Raw genomic sequence first — 21,704 nt, forward strand, 5'->3', positions numbered from 1 at the left:
AGGATCTTGCTTTTTTGGATATTATCGAAGTGTTCTGGATCATTTGAAGTGAAAACAGGCTATCAGATGTCAATAAACAGTGCACAGACGATCAGATGTCACTCAGACCTCAATCAGATGTCACTCAGACCTCAATCAGAGCTGATTACAGGTGATCAAATGTCAATAACAGTGCAGTTGTCAAATGCCAAACAATGTAAACAGCAATCAATCACTGGCCAATCAGAGACGATCAGAGGCCAATCTGAGTGAAAACAGGTGATCAGATGTCAATAAACAGTGCACAGACGATCAGATTTCACTCAGATTCCAATCAGATGTCACTCAGACCTCAATCAGAGCTGGTGACAGGCGACCAGATGTCAATCAGACCTCAGTCAGCTGCCTCTCGGGGGCAGTGAGGGGTGATCAGGGCAATCTCGGGGGGGGGGGGGGGGGGAGGGGCAATGTGGTGCAGGGCTCACGTGCAGGGCTGCCGTCCTCTCTGGTGGTCGATCCCAGACACTGTGACCACCAGAGGAGGTGGCAGCACGTATAATACATGTCGTTTCCAAAACAACGTGTATTATACATTTCTATTGGCCCGTTTCAACGATTGCCGGCGGAAGACACAGGGGGGCGGGGTAAACTGCTGGGGATGCGCGCGCGATCCCCAGCTAGAGCCTCTCAGGCCCCATGGTTCTGGGGCTGCCGCACTGCTCATGCCAATTTGCATGGAGCAGTCGGCAAGTGGTTAAAAGAACCTCCCCATAAGGGAGGTTCTAAACTAAAAATGTCGTTGGTAGAGCTCCATTACTTAAAGTAGTCTGAAACTCTGACATAACATTCAATAAAAAATGTGTTTGTCTACTTTTTATTATTCATACAGTTAACATATTTACTTTTGTGCACAAGTAATACAGTTTGTCTACAAATTCCAAGTTTCCAAAGTGTACGATAGTTTTTCTTGCCCTGAAAGCTTCCATTGCATTTTATTCCAACTGCTTTGTATTATATAGCGAAATCTTCTAATGAGTTGTTCTGAACTCTGTGTGGGCCTGAAGCAGAGACAGCTTCTCAAAAAGTGCTTTTTTACTTGTTACAGACAAATGCATCAACATTGGAATGTAAACAAATATACTGTTATATCCAGTTTGGATGCGGATTTGAAGCTGAATAGCAGGACAAAGTGCTTTGTTTAACAATTTCAGTGATGGTCTGCTAAAAAAAAGTTCTGGGATATTAGCTTTAAAGCTGTGAGGAATCTTTTAGAGCAAAGTAGAAATGCTGACTTTCAGACCACTTTAAATACAGGGTGCTGCTCCTCTGGTTCAATCTTTTATTGCAAAAAAAGACAATAGTAACAAAACGATGAAACACCAAATAAGTTTAACATCAAATATTAAAAAATGGTATTCCTTGCATCCAAGTATAGCAGCAAACAAATCCTGCATGCAGAGTTTAAGGAATCATCAGGTTGTAAGGCCTCCTCCCCATCTACTTACCAGTGGCTTCCTCCAGCTCATGTTCGGGGATATGTCCCACGACGCAGGTCCGCCCGCATCCCCGTCGGTACTGAGGCCGACCTCAGGGTTGGCCTCGTACTGTGCCTACATGAGTGGCGCTGTCAATCACCGCCGCATTGTCCACGCTGTACTGCGCAGGTGCAGAACTACTGCGCCTGCGCAGTACAGCACGGACAACGTGGTGGTGATTGACCGTTCCGCTCGCGCAGACGCAGTACGAGGCCGACCTTGGGGTCAGCCTCAGTACCAGCGGGGATACCGAGCCGCAGGCTGTGAGCGGAGCTGCGTCGTGGGACATGTCGCCGGGAACGAGCTGGAGGAAGCCACTGGTAAGTAGATCGGGGAGGGAGCCTTACAGCCTGATGATTCCTTTAAAGGACAAATGTCTATGCACAAGGTTATATCAGGGTGATGGCAAGAAGGCCCTCCAACCTGAAAGATTTGGAGCTCATTGCTAAAGATGAATGGGAAAAAAAACTGCAAAAAGCTGGCCTGCATTTAATGGAAGCGTTTGATTGCTGTAATAGTCTTTTCTATTGATTATTGAGAAGGGTATGAATAATTTCGGACTGGACACTTTTTTTCTCAAATGTAAATAAAAGATGAGATTTTTTTTACTGGTTGAATAAGCAGCCGCGGCAAGCTCAGGGGGCCATTTTACTGAAGGCAAGAGAGCTGTGGGGTCGGGACACGCCCTGGGGGGAGATTAAACAGCAGGGACCCGGCGGCACTACACGGAGGGCGCGGGTGGTGTCCTCCGTGGATTCTAAGTTGATGCAGGTACTGAACTTTTTTTTTTTTACCTCGTAAGTCCTTTAGGTCAAAATTTGCCAGGGGTATGAATAATTATGGGTAGCACTGTATATATTCCATAACCGAGACTATACCTGTAGACTATAGAAATAACACCCCAACCAGACGTGTAAGAGTATGTACCAACAAACAAAAAATCCTGCCATACTATGCATAGGAGACCGAAAATTCTTGAAACAGCAACTCAGTGGTTGCACCAGAAAAATGCTTGCAAATAAACAACAACAATAACAATAATATTTTTATAGCATTTTTCTCCCTGGGTACTCAAATTGCTGTGACCTGCATTATACAGTCTCAAAGGCTCAGGAAAAGAGGTGGCTTTTTAGTCTTTTCTTAAAGCTGTCCAGAGAAGGAGCCTCTCGCACTGACTGTGGAAGTGAGTTCCATAGAGTAGAGGTTGCATAGGAAAAGGCTCGAGCACCAAATGTTAAGTGTATCCTGGGAATAACCAGATTCTTCTTACTGGCAGAGCGAAGGGTGCGAGGGGGAGCAGAAAGTTCCAATAGATCTGCTATGTATTTGGGTCCCATGTGGTTTAGAGCCTTGAATGTCAGCAGGCAGATCTTAAAATAGATTCTCTATTTTACTGGCAACCAGTGAAGAGCTTGCAGTACTGGGGAAATGTGTGAGCTGCGGGGGGCATTGGTTAGGAGTCTGGCTGCTGCATTCTGTACTAGTTGTAAGGGGTGCTACAGTAGTCCAGGCGGAAGTATACAAATACATAAACCAGGGCAGGTAGGTCTTCAGCTGGGATAAGGTGTTAGATTCTCGCTATATTTCTCAGATGGAAGAAGGAAGACTTGACGACAGCTGATATGTGCTGTCTGAGTGTTAGCTTTCCATCAGGATCACCCCAAGGTTTCGCACTGAGTCTTTATACTGTACGGTATCTCCTCCAATTGCTAGTTTGAAGTGGGGAGACTTTTTTTTGGACTTTATCCATCATGTGTGGCCCGCCTACCACCAACACCTCTTTTGTTGTGAAGATTTCAGCCTCAACCAGCTGGAGTTAATCCAATTTTGTAATTCCACTAGACAGGCATTGATGGACAGGGACGGATCTAGGGGGGGGGCAAGCGGGTCTCTTGCCCCAGGCGCAGTTTGTTGAATTCTTAAAAAGGCAGAAAAATTTGGATGGGGAATGGCAGTTTAGGCGCCAAAACCTGACCTTGCCCCAGGCGCAACTTGGGGCAACTTGGTCTAGATCCGTCCCTGTTGATGGATACTGATGGGTCTTGAGTGCCAGGCTTGAAGGACAGATACAGTTGTGTATCGTCTGCATAACAGTGGTATCCTAGGCCATAGTTCTGGACTATTTTGCCCACTGGGAGCATGTAGACTGCAAAGAGTAATGGAGATAGCACAGAACCCTGTGGAACTCCATAGGCAAGTGGCAGGCATACTGGCCCAGACATACTTGCTGTGTCCTGCCAGATAGGAAGGACTGAAACTAAGAACAGCACCCCTTAGGCCACAGTAATTCTTCAATCTTTGGATTAGTATTTCATGATCCCCAGTATCAAGATATGCAGACAAGTCAAGAAGAATCAGAATTGAGCACTTGCCCTTGTCTCTTGCTATAAGTAGATCATTCATTACTCGGACTAGTGCCATTTCAGTGCTGTGCCTTTTCCTGAATCCTGACTGAAAGGTATCAAAAATTCTGTTATCTGTAAGCCTGGCTTCTAGCTGGTTGGTAACTGCTTTCTCAATAACTTTTGATAGGAATGGTAAGTTCGCCACCGGTCTGTAGTTGGTTACAGAGTCCGGATCCAGTGATGGTTTCTTCAAGAGGAGTTTTAGGATTACTCTTTTTAGTTCTTCCAGGAACAGTCCACTTTGCAAGAAGCATTTTGTGAAGTGCTGGTCTGATCAGCTCTGGGCACTGCATTAAGGATCCAGTTGGGCCAGGATTCAGGTGGCAGGTAGTGGGGCAGAGACTTTGGCTGAGAACACCAAAATCTTCTTCACTCAGAATGTCCAAGACTTGCCGTGGTCGTACGGTAGTAGGCAAATGCAAAGTCCAGTGGTTCATTGATGTTGTTGGTGTAACACCATGGTGGACACCTTATTAGTGAAGAAGGTAGAGAATTATTCACACCTTTCTGTAACGATTGTGGAACTTTCTCCGTGAGCAGCGCACAACGCGTGCGCTGATACGGCGGAAATCCTCCACAAGCGTATAATTGCAGGCACCCAGCAAAAGGTGCTACGCACCCGTAGAGGGAAATTCCTGTCGGCAGATGGCGCTGGGGAGTGCAGAGGAACCAATCCTCTGTACCTTCACAAATGCCAGACAGGAATTGTACGAAGCGCAGAACGCAATCGCAAGAGAAGCGATTGCGAATGAGAACGAGCAAAGGGACAGGTTGTATGTGTGTGCGCCAATCTAGTCGCCACCCCGCGACCGCGCACACACAAGAGAAGATACGAAACAGAAACGCGATCGCGAGAGGTGCGATCGCCAGACGTGACACAAAGCAGATCAGAACAGAATACGAGGATAGCAAAGGCACAGCAAATCATACAATGAGGAGATGCGGAAAATAACAAACGCTAGCTAACCGCGAACACCGCACTCATTCGCAACAGTGCACGCGGTTATGCGCGGTCTCCGCGTGATAAGCACAATAGAGACAAGCACGCCTAACTAACCATCGACAGACAAACATGAAACAGAGGACGCGAGCGCTTGCTCAACGGTTACCTCACCGAGTCTCCAGCAAGCGCTCGTAGCAGACAAGACAGACACACGAAAACAGGAACAGGCGGGAGATAGGATCCACAGCACTAGCGAAAGTGACTAGCGCGATCCAGAGAGGCAGAACAGAAGGATCCACAGCACTAGCGCGAAGCGAGTGCAATCCAGGGACAGAGTAACAGAGCAGAAGGATCCACAGCACTAGCGCAGGATGCTAGTGCGATCCAGAGAGGCAGAACAGAAGGATCCACAGCACTAGCGGAAAGTGGCTAGCGCGATCCAAGGAGACATAACAGAAGGATCCACAGCGCTAGCGCAAGATGCTAGTGCGATCCAAGTGAGACAGATCAGAAGAGATAGCTGGTAGCAACCGCTGCACCAGCTATACTCCAAGAACAGAGATCAGAACGATTTCCTGTCGACCACCGTTGGGACAGGACCATCGCAACAGACAAACAAAACAGATAAACAATCCTAACTGCACTAGGGAACCTGCCTAGCACAGTTTCCAGGAATTACTCTAAGCTGATCTTTAAACAAAGAGCATGGCTGACACTCTCCAGAGTGTTTCACAGGAAGGAAACCATATGAACAGCGAAGCATTGTGGGAAACACATAGTACTTATAGTACACGCCTCCAATGAATGTGGCCAGGCAATTTGCATGACAACGTATGCAAATTCCTCTGCAAGCACAAGCTGCAAAACTGACAGAAGCTCTTCTTTCCAGAGTCCTGCAGCATGCAAACCTAAACAATGGTCAAAAAGCTGCCCGCCTGCACAGGCAGCTGAGCAGATCACCACACTTTCCCTGGAGAATGTGGTTGGTAGAGTGGGGCCGAACCTCCGATTTTCGGTTCGCGAACCGTGTTCGCGAACTTCCGCGGAAGGTTCGGTTCGCGTAAAAGTTCACAAACCGCAATAGATTTCAATGGGGATGCGAACTTTGAAAAAAAAAAATTATGCTGGCCACAAAAGTGATGGAAAAGATGTTTCAAGGGGTCTAACACCTGGACCCCCAGGTGGAGGAGTGGGATACATGCCAAAAGTCCCCGGGAAAAATCGGGATTTGACGCAAAGCAGCGTTTTAAGGGCAGAAATCACATTGAATGCTAAATGACAGGCCTAAAGTGCTTTAAAACATCTTGCATGTGTATACATCAATCAGGGAGTGTAATTAAGGTACTGCTTCACACTGACACACCAAACTCACCGTGTAACGCACCGCAAACAGCTGTTTGTGTAGTGACGGCCGTGCTGGACTGGTGCGCACCATGGCGAGAGTTCAGGTTTTGGTGGCTTTACAGCCCATATGGTCGCCTGGCTGATGTAGGTGAATGACAGAACAGTGACTATCCAGCTGATCAAATTTGGTCTGACCACAATGAGGCAACGACCTTATTATCGTGGGTGTGCCCCCCGAGACACTCATCTAGGCGCCGGTCATTGCTTCATTGTGATATGCAAGCCCCTTCACCACGACAAGGTAATGATCACGAAGGGGAATGGGCGCATGTACATGCCTTTTCTTTTGTTGTTGCAGCTGCCCGCAGTGCAGCCAGAAAAATTAGGCAGTCATGTACACGCACCAGAAAAATTATTACAGCGGCCGCTGCTAGCAGCGGCCTAAAAAATTCAGCAATCCGCCTAGAGTCCCGGACCCTGTTGGTGGTGGCGGAGAAGGTAGTCAAGCGGCCTGCAGGCAGACATGCTGTGTGGAGGGACTGGGAGCGACTTAGTCTTCTTGGGGCAGGCCAGGCAGCCAGTCACACGGCGTGCAGGCAGAGATGCTGTGTGTGCGGGGACTGACTTAGTCTTGGGGCGGGCAGCAGCCCTCCGGGATCCATGTCTCATTCATTTTGATAAAGGTGAGGTACTTAACAGTTTTGTGACTTAGGCGACTTCTCTTCTCAGTGACAATGCCTCCAGCTGCGCTGAAGGTCCTTTCTGACAGGACGCTTGCGGCAGGGCAGGAGAGAAGTTGGATGGCAAATTGGGACAGCTCTGGCCACAGGTCAAGCCTGCGCACCCAGTAGTTCAAGGGTTCCTCATCGCTGTTCACAGCAGTGTCTACATCCACACTTAAGGCCAGGTAGTCGGCTACCTGCCGTTCCAGGCGTTGGTGGAGGGTGGATCCGGAAGGGCTACGGCGAGGCGTTGGACTAAAGAACATCCGCATGTCCAACATCACCATGAGATCGCTGGAGCGTCCTGTCTTTGACTGCGTGGACACGGGAGGAGGATTAGTGGCAGTGGTACCTTGCTGGCGTTGTGCTGTCACATCACCCTTAAAGGCATTGTAAAGCATAGTTGACAGCTTGTTCTGCATGTGCTGCATCCTTTCCACCTTCAGGTGAGTTGGTAACAGGTCCGCCACTTTGTGCCTGTACCGAGGATCTAGTAGTGTGGCCACCCAGTACAGCTCATTCCCCTTGAGGTTTTTTATACGGGGGTCCCTCAACAGGCAGGACAGCATAAAAGACGACATCTGCACAAAGTCGGATCCAGATGTACTATGCATCTCCTCTTGCTCTTCCTCAGTGACGTCACGTAAGTCAACCTCCTCCCCCCAGCCGCGAACAATACCACGGGAAGGTTGAGCAGCACAAGCCCCCTGCGATGCCTGCTGCGGTTGTTCTCCTGCCGCCGTCCCCTCCTCCTCCTCCCCCAAAGAAACACCTTGCTCATCATCCTCTGAGTCTGACTCGTCTTCTGCACACGACTTCTCTTCTTCCTCCTCCTCCCCCCTCTGTGCTGCCGCAGGTGTTGAGGAAACAGCTGGGTCTGATGAAAATTGGTCCCATGCCTGTTCCTGCCGTAACTGTTCCTGGTCACGCTCATTCGCAGCTTCATCCGCCACTCTACACACAGCACGCTCCAAGAAGTAAGCGTAGGGAATCAAGTCGCTGATGGTGCCTTCACTGCGGCTCACCAGGTTGGTCACCTCCTCAAACGGCCGCATGAGCCTGCATGCATTTTTCATCAGTGTCCAGTTGTCGGGCCAGAACATCCCCATCTTCCCAGACTGTTTCATTCTACTGTAGTTGTAGAGGTACTGGGTGACGGCTTTCTTCTGTTCTAGCAGGCGCAGGGCTGGATTACCAACCAGGCAACAAAAGCAGTCGCTTGGGGCCCCATTCAGAGTCAAAGGGGCCCCATCAGCACATAAACTAGCCTTCGCCATCCTGTCAGCGGTGGCTTGAAGGTATAATGGTTAAAGGGACTCTGAGCAGTGCAGTAACTATGGAAAGATGCAAATCATTTTAAAGCTCTCTTTCTCCTCTTTCCAATGATATATAAAAGGCTGCCCTATGCCTTTTAGTTTTCGCTATTTTCGCGATCGAAATCGCAGCCACAGGACGACTTTTCTCCAAAGTCGGCAGCTCGATTCAGCACAATGCAATGAAATATAAGGAACCCAGGGGGATATAGTTACAAACATCATGCTGGCAGGTGTAAAGATGTAATTAATTAGTTGTGGGTATGCTTAAAGGCATACCCACAGGCACTGCTCGGAGTCCCTTTAAGGGCTCTGCCTCTGACACAGGAGACCAGGGTTCAAATCTCGGCTCTGCCTGTTCAGTAAGCCAGCACCTATTCAGTAGGAGACCTTAGGCAAGTCTCTCTAACACTGCTACTGCCTATAGGGCGCGTCCTAGTGACTGCAGCTCTGGCGCTTTCAGTCCGCCAGGAGAAAATTGAGATATAAGTGTTATTTGTCTTGTCTTTTCAAATGATGCCGTGATTGTCTTCAGAGCCAGGCTCTGCTCCTAGGTCCCCCTCCTGCTACTGTGCGCTCTGCCGCTGCCCACTCCGCCCTCCCTTCCCACAGAGAACCACAGCTGCAGCAAGATTGATAGCAGCAGATGGCAAACGCTCACTCACCTATCCATGATCCAAGCGATAGAGATCCCGTCATCTGAAACCCATCTGTCTCTTCTACAGTGCAGCCGCTCGCTCTGAACTTCCTGATTCTCAGATCAGACAGGAAGTAGGAAGTAGTAATAGTAGTAGTAACAGAGCGGCAGCACTCTAGAGGAGACAGATGGGCTCCGGATGACGGGACCTCTTTTTCTTGGATCGCAATAGGTGAATGTGAGTCATCTGGTGCTGTCATTCTCCCCCGCTGCGGCTGCCTTCTCTGCTGGACTAAAGTATTCACTGGGATGGAGGCTGCATGGCGGCTGTCTAGTTTGGGAGGAAATCGGTTGTTCGGTGATTATGTAATTCTGTCTGGGGAACGGCTTCCGGTTTGGCGGTGTCCAGAGCTTTCTGCTATTGCCAGGCTGGAGATGCAGGAGGAAAGTGCTGCTGCTGTGATATCTGGCGCCCTCTTCACAGGGGTGCCCCAGCCCCTGAGTGCAAATGTCCCAGCCAGTCATCTCTCACTCTGTTTTTTGCCGCTGCTATTCCCTGCATTGTGCACCCACAGAGGAAAGCGGGCTGTTGCCCATAGCAACCAGTAGCTCGGCTGCCCCGGTGTGTGCGGCATGTTGCTGTGCAGCTGTATCTTCTGATTCTATTACGACATGATGGGGGGGCCCAAATCAGTTACTTTGCTTAGGGCCCCATTTAGCCTTAATCCGGCTCTGAGCAGGCGGAAGAACATGAGCAGGGTCGAATTCCAGCGAGTCGGGCTATCGCAAATCAGGCGTCTCACCGGCAAGTTGTTTTTCCGCTGAATTTCCGCAAAGCGTGCCATGGCTGTGTAAGACCACCTCAAATGCCCACAGAACTTCCTGGCCTGCTTCAGGACATCCGCTAAGCCAGGGTACTTTGACACAAATCTTTGAACAACTAGATTCATGACATGTGCCATGCAGGGTATGTGTGTCAGCTTCCCCATATGCAAAGCGGCAAGCAGATTGCTGCCGTTGTCACACACCACGTTGCCTATCTCCAGGTGGTGCGGGGTCAGCCACTCATCCACCTGTTTCTTAAGAGCAGCCAGGAGAGCTGCTCCAGTGTGACTCTCCGCTTTGAGGCAAGACATGTCTAAGATGGCGTGACACCGTCGTACCTGGCATGCAGCATAGGCCCTGCGGAGCTGGGGCTGTGTAGCTGGAGAGGAGAACTGCCACTCAGCCAAGGAGGAGGAGGACAGCGAAGAGCATGTAGCAGGAGGAGAAGAGGTGGCAGGAGGCCTGCCTGCAAGCCGTGGAGGTGTCACAATTTGGTCCGCTGCGCCCTGCTTGCCATCGTTCACCAGGTTGACCCAATGGGCTGTGTACGTAATGTAGCGGCCCTGCCCGTGCTTGGCAGACCAGGCTTCCGTGGTCAGGTGTACCCTTGACCCAACGCTCTTCGCAAGAGATGACACCACTTGCCTCTCAACTTCACGGTGCAGTTGGGGTATGGCCTTTCTAGAAAAATAAGTGCGGCCTGGTATCTTCCACTGCGGTGTCCCGATGGCCACAAATTTATGGAAGGCCTCAGAGTCCACCAGCCGGTATGGTAACAGCTGGCGAGCTAACAGTTCCGCCACGCCAGCTGTCAGACGCCGGGCAAGGGGGTGACTGGCCGAAATTGGCTTCTTCCGCTCAAACATTTCCTTCACGGACACCTGACTGCTGCTGTGGGCAGAGGAGCAGGAAGCGCTCAAGGGCAGAGGCGGAGTGGAGGAGGGTGCCTGTGAAGGTGCAAGATAGAAATGGGCAGAAGCAGATGATGCACCTGAAGGAGGAAGAGGAGAAGGAGGGTGACTTTTCTTTTGTGTGCTGCTGCTGCTTTTGCTCAGGTGGCCATCCCATTGCTGTTTGTGCCTTTTCTCCAGGTGCCTTCGTAAGGCACTTGTCCCTACGTGAGTGTTGGCCTTTCCACGGCTCAATTTTTGTTGGCAGAGCGAACAGATGGCTTTGCTCCGATCTGAGGCACACACATTAAAAAATTTCCACACCGCTAAGCCACCCTGGGATGTGGGCACTCTGATGCTGATGCTGAAGGGCAAGTTGGCTGGCTGTACATAGGTGGCGATACATGGTGCCGGACACTGCCACCAGCTGTTTCTGACGAAGAGCTGCCCCAGCTTCTTTCAGCAACTTCTCTCCTCCTACTACTCTCTGACTCCCCCTCTGAACTGTCCCCCTCTTCATCTCCTCTATTGGGAACATACAGAGGATCCGTATCATCGTGATCATCGTAATCATCCTGCCCAGCTTCGCTTGCCTCAGAAAAATCCAAACATGCACCATCAGTAGGTCTTTCATCCTCCTTACACGTTACATCCATAGGGCTTGATTCACAAAGCGGTGCAAAGTGTTTGCACGCCTGTGAAAAGCCCTTTATCACGCCTAAACTCAGTTTAGGCGTGATAAGAAGAAACTCGCGCGATCTCCCGCGCGCAAAGTTTTGCGCGCGTAGCGCATTGCGCTGCGCGCGCAGTGTACCGTGCTTCGCGCGCAGCGTCCATTGAGCCCTATGGGACTTTGCGCGCGGGAGCTTCGCGCGAAGAGCAGCACAAATCGGTGATAACTCAGCTTTGCACGGCTTATCACGCCTAAAGTCTTTTAGGCGTGATAACTGAGTTATCACCGCTTTGTGAATCAGGGCCATAGTGTTGCTGCGTAACTCAGACATATGAGCTGGTGAAAATTCATCTGGCTGTAACAACAATGGCTGTGCATCAGTGATTTCACCACTAAATAATTCTTGCGAAGTGTCAAATGCAGCGGAAGTGGTGCTAGTAGTAGCGCTGGTGGCTGAGCAAGATGAGGTGTTCTGTGTCGCTAAATACTCAACCACGTCCTGACAATCTTGGGAGGTGATGGGACGTGCCTTCTTCCGAGCACTGTACTGTGGGCCAGGTCCACATGAAATTACATTTACACGACCTCGCACAGACCTGCCGGGTGGCCTTCCTCTGGCTCTGGCACTACCTCTTCCTCTACCTGTTTTGTCCATATCGGGTATGCACGGAGTGGTATATCACACTGCGTGCACTCACGTAGGTAGGTGGGTTCACTTAACTGCACAGGTATGCACACTGATGCAGTGGGTTCACTGAACAGAACAGGTATGCAGTGGCGGGTTCACTGAATACAACAGGTATGCAGTGGCGGGTTCACAGAACAGGTATGCAGTGGCAGGTTCACTGAACAGGTATGCAGTGGTGGGTTCACTGAACACAACAGGTATGCAGTGGCGGGTTAACTGAACAGGTATACAGTGGCGGGTTCACTGAACAGAACAGGTATACAGTGGCAGGTTCACTGAACAGTACAGGTATGCAGTGGCGGGTTCACTAAACAGAACAGGTATACAGTGACGGGTTCACTGAACACAACAGGTATGCAGTGGCGGGTTAACTGAACAGGTATACAGTGGCGGGTTCACTGAACAGAACAGGTGTGCAGTGGCGGGTTCACTGAACAGAACAGGTATGCAGTGGCGGGTTCACTGAACAGAACAGGTATGCAGTGGTGGGTTCACTGAACACAACAGGTATGCAGTGGCGGGCTCACTGAACAGGTATACAGTGGCGGGTTCACTGAACAGAACAGGTATACAGTGGCAGGTTCACTGAACAGAACAGGTATGCAGTGGCAGGTTCACTGAACAGAACAGGTATGCAGTGGCGGGTTCACTAAACAGAACAGGTATACAGTGGCAGGTTCACTGAACAGAACAGGTATGCAGTGGCGGGTTCACTGAACAGAACAGGTATACAGTGGCGGGTTCACTGAACACAACAGGTATGCAGTGGCGGGTTAACTGAACAGGTATACAGTGGCGGGTTCACTGAACAGAACAGGTATACAGTGGCAGGTTCACTGAACAGAACAGGTATGCAGTGGCGGGTTAACTGAACAGGTATACAGTGGCGGGTTCACTGAACAGAACAGGTATACAGTGGCAGGTTCACTGAACAGAACAGGTATGCAGTGGCAGGTTCACTGAACAGAACAGGTATGCAGTGGCGGGTTCACTAAACAGAACAGGTATACAGTGGCAGGTTCACTGAACAGAACAGGTATGCAGTGGCGGGTTCACTGAACAGAACAGGTATACAGTGGCGGGTTCACTGAACACAACAGGTATGCAGTGGCGGGTTAACTGAACAGGTATACAGTGGCGGGTTCACTGAACAGAACAGGTATACAGTGGCAGGTTCACTGAACAGAACAGGTATGCAGTGGCGGGTTAACTGAACAGGTATACAGTGGCGGGTTCACTGAACAGAACAGGTATACAGTGAAAGGTTCACTGAACAGAACAGGTATGCAGTGGCAGGTTCACTGAACAGGTATACAGTGGCGGGTTCACTGAACAGAACAGGTATACAGTGGCAGGTTCACTGAACAGAACAGGTATGCAGTGGCGGGTTCACTGAACAGAACAGGTATACAGTGGCAGGTTCACTGAACAGGTATACAGTGGCGGGTTCACTGAACAGAACAGGTATACAGTGGCAGGTTCACTGAACAGAACAGGTATGCAGTGGCAGGTTCACTGAACAGTACAGGTATGCAGTGGCAGGTTCACTGAACAGGTATGCAGTGGTGGGTTCACTGAACAGGTATGCAGTGGTGGGTTCACTGAACAGGTATGCAGTGGTGGGTTCACTGAACAGGTATGCAGTGGTGGGTTCACTAAACAGGTATGCAGTGGTGGGTTCACTGAACAGGTATGCAGTGGTGGGTTCACAGTACAGGTATGCAGTGGTGGGTTCACAGAACAGGTATGCAGTGGCGGGTTCACTGAACAGAACAGGTATGCAGTGGCGGGTTCACTGAACAGAACAGGTATGCAGTGGTGGGTTCACTGAACACAACAGGTATGCAGTGGCGGGCTCACTGAACAGGTATACAGTGGCGGGTTCACTGAACAGAACAGGTATACAGTGGCAGGTTCACTGAACAGAACAGGTATGCAGTGGCAGGTTCACTGAACAGAACAGGTATGCAGTGGCGGGTTCACTAAACAGAACAGGTATACAGTGGCAGGTTCACTGAACAGAACAGGTATGCAGTGGCGGGTTCACTGAACAGAACAGGTATACAGTGGCGGGTTCACTGAACACAACAGGTATGCAGTGGCGGGTTAACTGAACAGGTATACAGTGGCGGGTTCACTGAACAGAACAGGTATACAGTGGCAGGTTCACTGAACAGAACAGGTATGCAGTGGCGGGTTAACTGAACAGGTATACAGTGGCGGGTTCACTGAACAGAACAGGTATACAGTGGCAGGTTCACTGAACAGAACAGGTATGCAGTGGCAGGTTCACTGAACAGAACAGGTATGCAGTGGCGGGTTCACTAAACAGAACAGGTATACAGTGGCAGGTTCACTGAACAGAACAGGTATGCAGTGGCGGGTTCACTGAACAGAACAGGTATACAGTGGCGGGTTCACTGAACACAACAGGTATGCAGTGGCGGGTTAACTGAACAGGTATACAGTGGCGGGTTCACTGAACAGAACAGGTATACAGTGGCAGGTTCACTGAACAGAACAGGTATGCAGTGGCGGGTTAACTGAACAGGTATACAGTGGCGGGTTCACTGAACAGAACAGGTATACAGTGAAAGGTTCACTGAACAGAACAGGTATGCAGTGGCAGGTTCACTGAACAGGTATACAGTGGCGGGTTCACTGAACAGAACAGGTATACAGTGGCAGGTTCACTGAACAGAACAGGTATGCAGTGGCGGGTTCACTGAACAGAACAGGTATACAGTGGCAGGTTCACTGAACAGGTATACAGTGGCGGGTTCACTGAACAGAACAGGTATACAGTGGCAGGTTCACTGAACAGAACAGGTATGCAGTGGCAGGTTCACTGAACAGTACAGGTATGCAGTGGCAGGTTCACTGAACAGGTATGCAGTGGTGGGTTCACTGAACAGGTATGCAGTGGTGGGTTCACTGAACAGGTATGCAGTGGTGGGTTCACTGAACAGAACAGGTATGCAGTGGCGGGTTCACTAAACAGAACAGGTATACAGTGGCAGGTTCACTGAACAGAACAGGTATGCAGTGGCGGGTTCACTGAACAGAACAGGTATACAGTGGCGGGTTCACTGAACACAACAGGTATGCAGTGGCGGGTTAACTGAACAGGTATACAGTGGCGGGTTCACTGAACAGAACAGGTATACAGTGGCAGGTTCACTGAACAGAACAGGTATGCAGTGGCGGGTTAACTGAACAGGTATACAGTGGCGGGTTCACTGAACAGAACAGGTATACAGTGAAAGGTTCACTGAACAGAACAGGTATGCAGTGGCAGGTTCACTGAACAGGTATACAGTGGCGGGTTCACTGAACAGAACAGGTATACAGTGGCAGGTTCACTGAACAGAACAGGTATGCAGTGGCGGGTTCACTGAACAGAACAGGTATACAGTGGCAGGTTCACTGAACAGGTATACAGTGGCGGGTTCACTGAACAGAACAGGTATACAGTGGCAGGTTCACTGAACAGAACAGGTATGCAGTGGCAGGTTCACTGAACAGTACAGGTATGCAGTGGCAGGTTCACTGAACAGGTATGCAGTGGTGGGTTCACTGAACAGGTATGCAGTGGTGGGTTCACTGAACAGGTATGCAGTGGTGGGTTCACTGAACAGGTATGCAGTGGTGGGTTCACTAAACAGGTATGCAGTGGTGGGTTCACTGAACAGGTATGCAGTGGTGGGTTCACAGTACAGGTATGCAGTGGTGGGTTCACAGAACAGGTATGCAGTGGTGGGTTCACTGAACAGGTATTGTGGAAGTCACTTACTTACCAATATTATTATTATTATTATTTATTGTATTTATAAAGCGCCAACATATTACGCAGCGCTGCACAATAGATAAATGGGTTAACATACAGGTAGAACATACGGAAACTCACAACAAAACAAGATCATGCAAATGATTTGATAACAATACAGTGTCATAGGTCAAGATAGAGACTGTTCGAGTCTACAAGAAGGGTGGTTGTGAGTAAGATTGCATAATCAAGATGGATACATTAGGGAGGAGGGCCCTGCCAGAGGCTTACAATCTAAAGGGTGGGGTGGAGACAATAGGTGCGTCTTTTGAGAGGGGGTCTAACAGAACATATTATGATACTGGTGTAGGGGGGTATGCGAGCGTGAAGAGGTGAGTCTTGAGAGCTTGTTTGAAGGTATTAAAGGTGGGGGCGAGTCTGACGGCTGGTGGGAGAGAGTTCCAGAGAGTAGGGGCAGCCCTGGTGAAGTCCTGCAATCGTGCGTGTGACTGAGTTATGCGTGGTGCGACTAGGCGCAGGTCATTGGAGGATCGGAGGGGGCGGGCTGGTATGTGCCTGTGGACCAGATCAGAGATGTAGGTTGGGCAGGTCTTGTGCACTGATTTGTAGGCCAAGCACAGGATTTTGAAATTGATCCTAAAGCTGATGGGGAGCCAGTGTAGTGCTTTACAGAGCGGAGTTGTAGAGGCACTGCGGTGAGAAGAATGTATCAGTCTGGCTGCCGCATTCATTACCAATTTAAGTGGGTCAGTACGGTTAGAGGGGAGGCCAGATAAAAGAGAATTGCAGTAGTCTAGGCGGGAGATGACAAGGGCATGGATAAGGAGTTTAGTGGTGTCAAGTGACAGGTAGGAGCGGATCTTGGAGATGTTGCGGAGGTGGAAGTTGCAGGATCTGACAATACCTTGGATGTGGGCTGTAAAGGAAAGTTCAGAGTCCAGAGTAACGCCTAGACAGCGGGCTTGGGAGGTAGGGTGGATAGTAGTATTTTCAATAGTGACGTGCAGATCTGGGAGGGGTGCAGCTGTGCGGGGTGGGAATATTAGAAGCTCAGTCTTGTCCAAATTAAGCTTCAGGTACCTGGCAGCCATCCAGGAGGAAATGGATGTGAGGCAGGCAGAGACTTTGTCCATGGTAGAGGAGGAGAGATCTGGGGTGTGGAGATATATCTGGGTGTCGTCGGCATACAGATGATAATTGAAACCCATGGAGGAGATGATTTTACCAATTGAGGCAGTATAGATTTCAAAAATAAGTCAGGAGATGAAAAGAAAAAAAACAACTTATGGCTTTATTCAAAAATGGCACATGTATACATGAGGGAAACCCAGATAAGCCTAGCAAAAGGGTCAAGGCAGTTTAAGGTTTCTGCTTCAACTTCCGCTGTGCACCAGTTCTTATACCCCAAATTACGTGGTCATGATGTAATTTACTTGTCCAATAATAATATATGTCTCTGAGGGTCTTCTTCTTTCACTCCAAGAGGGCGGAGAATTCTCACAGCCTTGCACCTGGTCTTGACTACAGCACACAATCTCTCCGGCATCCTGCTCCCATAGTTACTTTCAAGGCCTTTACTTGTTTGACTTGACTCATCCCCCGATGGGAGGTTGCAGTACCAGGCACGCCATATCTGTTTAGAAATTCCTGAGAAGACAAAAAACTCACACAGTACCAGGTCTTAGCTAAAGCATGTCTGCAAAGAAAGAATCTGAGACTAACTTTAAAGGGTAACTCTATTCATCTGAATCATCTGTGTTACATTAGCCTTATTAAACATTGGTGTCACCTTATATCTATTAAGTGCATATATATGAAACTTGGATTAACATACAGCTATGACATTAACATACCCCCCTGTTGCACATATATATGTATAAGGTGGCAAGGGGTTCAACTACATAGACTTGAAACACTTCTTAAATAATGGAAGCTAGCAGTCGCTTTCATAGTAGCCTTGTAGCATTGCAAAATATATATATGTTTATTTAACGCCTACTGCTTCTAGTGTACTATCTTATCAGATATCAAACAATCTACACAACTGATAAGTCAATCTTTGGGAATTTGTGCTTCCCCATAAAGCTGTCCTCCTCCTCACTGTCATTGTATTCCTCATGTTGGAGTGAAAACATGGCTGCATCAGTTTTCTGCTTTATGAAACTGCCCAAGTATTTCCTGGCCAGGGGTATAACACAACAAGCCAAAAAAGTGAACATGAGTATCACAATAAGTATCATGGTACCAACATTTTTTAGGAAACCCTTCCAGTTTCCAAACCAGTCATTGAACCATTTTGTAAAGGAATCTGATACACCAGAGTTTCTTTTTAACTCGTCTGATAGGTCAGTCAGTTTCCTCAAAGCTTCTGTCACCCGTCCATCAGGGCCAGTTTCACTGGGAATGTAGGTACAGCAGGCCCCGCCCAGTCCCAGAAATTTGCAAACTCCTCCTTTTTCGGCAAGCATCATGTCCAGACTCATTCTGTTTTGAAATGTCATTTTGGAGTTTGGGCCTAACTCATTAACTATGCCCTGCAGAGCATCACGCGTGAAATTCACAAATCTTTGCTGATTGTAATATATGTAGTTTATCCACTCCACGTTTTTGTTATTGGTGATCTGTGGAATCAAAGACTCAAACCCTGCCCACACCGGGTTTCTGGCCTTAAATTCATCTGGAACCCCTCTGGGGACACCTATTGCATCCAAAAAGACATGTGGGTCCAGGTTACCTTTAAGTTCTCTCTTAAAGATCTTGTGGGCTTCTTTTTCAAAATCCTGGTCACTCTCTCTAAACATATGTATGGGCATAATGAGTTTGGCCAGTGCACAGTGACCTTTCCACACTGGTGGCAATCTAGGGCGTAATTTAAGATCACCGCACAACCAGTAGATATCACCAAGGGAGTGTGTCTGATGAAATAGTAGGAAAGGGTCTGCTTGCTTCATTACAGCACAGTAACCAGGGGGAAATTCACCCACATCTACTCCACCTGAATTCGTACTGTTATGACAGGTATAGTTACCCTTGTACACAGTTGCTGAGTGGTCAATTTGATCAGGGGTACCTTCCTTCAATGGGTATCGGTCTATCCACATTTTACAGAGTGGATCTGTTGTGGCTGGGGTTTGACCCTTACTCCTATAGAGTGACAGAAAACATTTCTCACCCCCCTCTGGAAGGGGAAGTGGCACAGTGCCAAGGTGTGGCCTTGCTCCTGCACATACATAACAATCCGACATATTGTGTTGCTTGGCTGTGTACCTCATCCATTCAAGCCACATGTTAGTATCTGAATATCCTGTCTCCATGGCAATGGTCTCCTCAAATATAGGGTTAGCCAGGGCCTGTACCCATGGTTCCTGATCCTCATGCTCCATGACTTTAAACTCAGGGTTTTGGTACATGTCCCTGAGCGAAAACTTCCCCAGAGGCCCCCCTGTATACCCTGGGACATGCATGCCTATCACATACGTTCCTGCATCTCCAGGGCTCGGGTTTTCTATATTCAGGGTCAGGCGCTGGGAACTATCTATTAGTTTTCCAGGCATACAGGCTCCCCCAGCTGTTGTTAAGGTCATCCTTGAGCGAAGGGGCACCCCATTTCTGTCAATCCGTGTCATGGCAGGATCAGGTCTGTATCCCCAGTCAGTACCTGTGTTCCAGGCAGCTGCTTTCCACGAACTACATTCATACCCCCAATGGTCATCAGTCACACAAATGAAAAATTGTCCTTTTTCATAAAGGCTGCAGTGCCAATTACAACGTTGCACAACCTGGCAGTAGTCAAAGGTGTAAGTCGCCACTTGTATTTGTGAAGAATTATACCAGAACACTAAGCTCTGGTGTTCTCTTGTTACAGCAACCTGTCCTCTTCGCATCAGTCCTATATTTATGGCATCCCGTTTAACCCTTGGTCGGGTGTGAGTTACATTATCAGTTTGAGGAAAGGCTGAAGGAGGTGTTTGGAAATGCTCTAGGGCTTCTAACACTATCCACAATGTCCCAATGAAAAGCATAGAAATAATGACTCCCTTTCCACTTGGAGTCTTAAAGTATCCTGTATCCAAGATTTCCATTTCTTCTCTCTTTTTTATATATATATATATTTTTTAAAAGAACTCTGGGAATTAAGCGGGCCCCAACTCTCCCTAATCTAGCTCCTCAATCATCCTGTTCAGGGCTTGTGCCCACTTTGAATGGAGGAAAATCTCTAATATTCCCTCCACCCGCTGTGACGTTGTCTTGACTGGAGCTCAGGCAAATGTTCCTCACACTCCAGGGCCCAGGAGCCAACACCTCCCATCACAGGATGCTGTCTATTCTGTCCCTGAACCGGGAATGGGTGCCCTTTTGCAGTGAGTTAAATGTATCCACGAACTTTTTTCGGCTATTCTGACCGCTGTGGGTGTGGCCAGCAACACCTGGTAAGGACCCTCCCACCGTGGGGTGTTCCAATGTTTTCTTTTAATAATTTTGACCTAGATCCAATCTCCTATATTTACAAGGAGATCCTCACTTACATCCGGCTCTTTTGGAGGGTTCCCCGGTACATGAGATCTTTGTTTACAGGTGCGTCTTAAGTAGTCTGCAAGTTCCCACTCCTCAGGGGGATCCCAGATTACATCAAAAGCCGGGATTCTGTAGGACCTGCCAAACACAATTTCATATGGTGACAACTTGCCTTTCACTGTTACTGTTCTCATACTTAACAATACCAAGGGTAAACACCATATCCAACTCTTCCCTGTTTCCGCCATAGCTTTAGTAAGTTTTTTTTTAATTGTACCATTTGTTCTTTCCACAGCTCCTGCTGACTGTGGGTGATAACTACAATGGTGTCTAACGTTTATGCACAAAGTAACTGTCAATTGTTTAATGATATCATTCACAAAATGGCTACCATTGTCACTGATGATTTTTTTCTGGTATGCCCCATCTCGGAATAATATCTCTTGTCAGCGCTTTTGCAACTGTGAGTGCATCAGCTTTTGCAGTGGGAAAGACTTCCACCCACCCCGAGAATAAATCTAGCACCACTAGAGCATATTTCTTTCCCTCTGCAGGGGTGAGTTCAATGTAATCCAGTGCAATGGTATGAAAGGGGTAATGTGGTGTAGGTGTTTTACCAATAGGTGGCTTTAATCCCTTTCCTGTGTTGTGCTGGGCACATACAGTGCATTGTGAGACAAACTTTTTAAAAAAGATACTTATGCCCGGACAGTAAAAATGTTTGGTGGCTATGGCCATCATACCACCCGTTGAGACATGGGTGACCCCATGTAACACAAGAGCCAATAATCTGTACAAAAGTCTGGGAAGGCATAAGGCATCATTGACACAGAGGAGGCCGCTATCATTAACTGTTGCATGTGCCCTTCCCCACTGAGCTTTTTCAGCTGCTGGTGCATTGTTCTGGAATTCCACTAAGAGATCAGTGGTGATCGCTGCAGAGGATAGAATGATGAGAGGGGAGGGGGCTGATGGCAGAGGGGGATCAGTGGCAGGGAGTGAAGGGGAGGCGGCAGCTGTGGTGGGCAGAAGGGATGGGATGGGATGGCTCAGAAGTTGGGAGAGGGCGCAGCGCCGCCAATTTCGCCTCAGCATCTGCAAGATTGTTGCCACGGGTAACGTCAGAGTCACCACGCATGTGTGCCATGCATTTTACCACAGCTACCTGCGAGGGCAGCAGTACACTATCAAGGAGCTGTTGCAATAAGTCTTTATGGCGGACTGGTTTCCCAGCCGCAGTTAACATGCCACGGTTCTGCCACTGTGCAGCGTAGGTATGGCAAGCAGAGAACGCATACTGGCTGTCAGTGTAAACAGTGAGAACTTCACCCTCGTGCAACGCACAGGCTCGAGTGAGTGCATGAATCTCTGCAGCTTGTGCGGAGTAGGAGATTGGTAAAGGACCAGACTCCAAAACAGCATCCAGGGTAACAACAGCATATCCCACT

This window comes from Hyperolius riggenbachi, chromosome 7 (assembly GCF_040937935.1).
Source record: "Hyperolius riggenbachi isolate aHypRig1 chromosome 7, aHypRig1.pri, whole genome shotgun sequence".
Taxonomy (NCBI): Eukaryota; Metazoa; Chordata; class Amphibia; order Anura; family Hyperoliidae; genus Hyperolius; species Hyperolius riggenbachi.